Raw genomic sequence first — 1,962 nt, 5'->3', positions numbered from 1 at the left:
CGCCGCAGTGCGCGCCGCAGCGGGCGCGGCCTGGGCTGACCCGGCGGGGCGACCTTGAGGGGGTGCGGCGCGGGTCCTGGGGTGTCTCGGCTGCGCCCTGCAGATGCTGGGAGCCCGGCGAGGGGCAGCGGGACGGCCTCCGGCCGCGGTCCTCGGGGCGGGGTGTGCTTTAGTGTCCCGGGTCGCGGTGACCCGAGCCCTGCTGGGAGCGACGGAGCGCCGCTCTGCGCTCTGATCCCGACCTTTCGGCCCCGCCTGGTGGCCCGAGCCTGCTCGAAAACTAGGGCCCTGACATTCCTGAGCTCCGTGAAGACGTTTATGTGTGGTGACGTTTCCTGCCACCTTGAGCACAGAATCATAACAAACGCCCCGCGTAGAGGTGCCCCAGATGCTGGCCCTGCACCGGAACTACGGGAAGCTCCCCTTTGAGTTGTCTGCACCTCCAAAATCCATGCCTGCTATTTATAAAAACCCTTTATTATTTTATCTATGTCTGCATGTGTGTAAGTGCACCCGTGTGGTACAGTGCCCTAGGAGGTCAGAAGAGGGTGTTGGATCCCCTGGAACTGGAGCTACGGGTGGTTGTTAGCCGCTGTGTGGGTGCTGGGACTCGAACCCGGATCCTCTGTCTAGCCACTGAACCATGTCCCCCCACCCCCCAAACCAGGCCTGTTGTAACAGGCATTTTGAGGGTGTTTCGCCAATGTTGAGTTTTACAGCCTCTGGTGGACCTTCATGTTGAGGGCGGTTCAGGTACTTGGGAGTCCTCGTGGGGCGCACCTTTCTGTAATGCACGACGTGGAGACACTGGTTTAACCTCTGGTATAACCTCTGGTAACCTGCCTTGAGCAAGGCTTCCTCAGACTCTTGGACTTGAACTGTGCAGGGCCAGGTGGTTTAAAAGCTCTCTGTTAGGAACACGGTTGTTGACATGGCTATTCTTGAATTTGGAAGCTAAGGATTCCTCGGGGTGACTGCTGACAGCCGTCCGGCTCCATTCCCAGTTCTCCTGGGGCTTTTACCCCCTTTCTTTGCTTCCTGGGTCTAGCTCCCGTGTGAGCAGGTCCTGGAAAGTGGTTGGGCAGGGAGGGCCCCGTTGCCTTCTGTTTTCCCTGTTGTCTTGAATTCTGTGGGCCTCCTTTGTTCCTAGGTCTGGGCGCAGTGCTCTGCTGGCTCATGGTCACCTCACCCTCAACTAGGACCTTTTCATTTGAAGTCTGTGAAGCAGATTTATCCCTTATGAAGAAGTTGCTTGATCTGAAGTGTAGGAATTTGCAGTTCGTATTCTCGAGCTTCCTCAGTGGGCTTGACCCCAGGTTTAGGGCCGGCATGCAGTCTGTTGGCATTTCTGCGTCTGCCTTCCTCAGAGAGAGCTTTGTTAGAGTTCCCCTTAACTTTAGCTTGTGGTAAACATTGTCAGTGCTGTGTGACCTGTCTGGCTCTTCTCTCCTCCTTGGGGTCAGCTGACACATGGAACCAGGGGTCCTGCCACTCATGGTGTGCTGTCTCTACTCTCCAGGACTCACAAATGAGGAACTGCATTTTTGTCGCAGAAAGATGTTGACTGAGTGTACCTAGTTCTACAGAGTATTATAAAGACGGGTCATTGCATACACTTTGTTTTATTTTACTGTTTTTTGAGACACGTCTGTAACCTTGGCTGGTCTGGAACTTGCAGTGTGGGCCTGGCTGGCCTCGATGACACAGAGACCACCTGCCTCTGATGAGATTAAAGGCGTGTGCCGCCAGGCCTGGCCTATTGCACCCACTTTGTAACTTGTGACTGTGACTGTTCTTCACATTTTAGAAATTGGGAAAAATATTCCATGTATTCTCATGTTTTCTTTATTTCTATAGCGTGAACTGGATTTGTGTTTTCTGTATTTCCACTCGGGGGTATAAAGGCAGAAATCTTCATTTGGAGAGAAGCAGCAAAACAATGGGATTGGTCAGAGGTGGAGT

At 53.9% G+C, this 1,962-nt stretch overlaps 1 protein-coding gene across 3 annotated transcripts in view; it reads left to right on the top strand.

Moving 5' to 3' along the window:
- Positions 1 to 1,962, top strand: part of Nr1d2 (nuclear receptor subfamily 1 group D member 2) — a 30,579-nt gene that overhangs the window by 877 nt on the left and 27,740 nt on the right. The window lies entirely within an intron of this gene.

Source organism: Nannospalax galili, unplaced genomic scaffold (assembly GCF_000622305.1).
Source record: "Nannospalax galili isolate Female #2095 unplaced genomic scaffold, S.galili_v1.0 scaffold215, whole genome shotgun sequence".
Classification (NCBI taxonomy): Eukaryota; Metazoa; Chordata; class Mammalia; order Rodentia; family Spalacidae; genus Nannospalax; species Nannospalax galili.
This window is presented reverse-complemented; position numbering and strand designations above follow the sequence as displayed.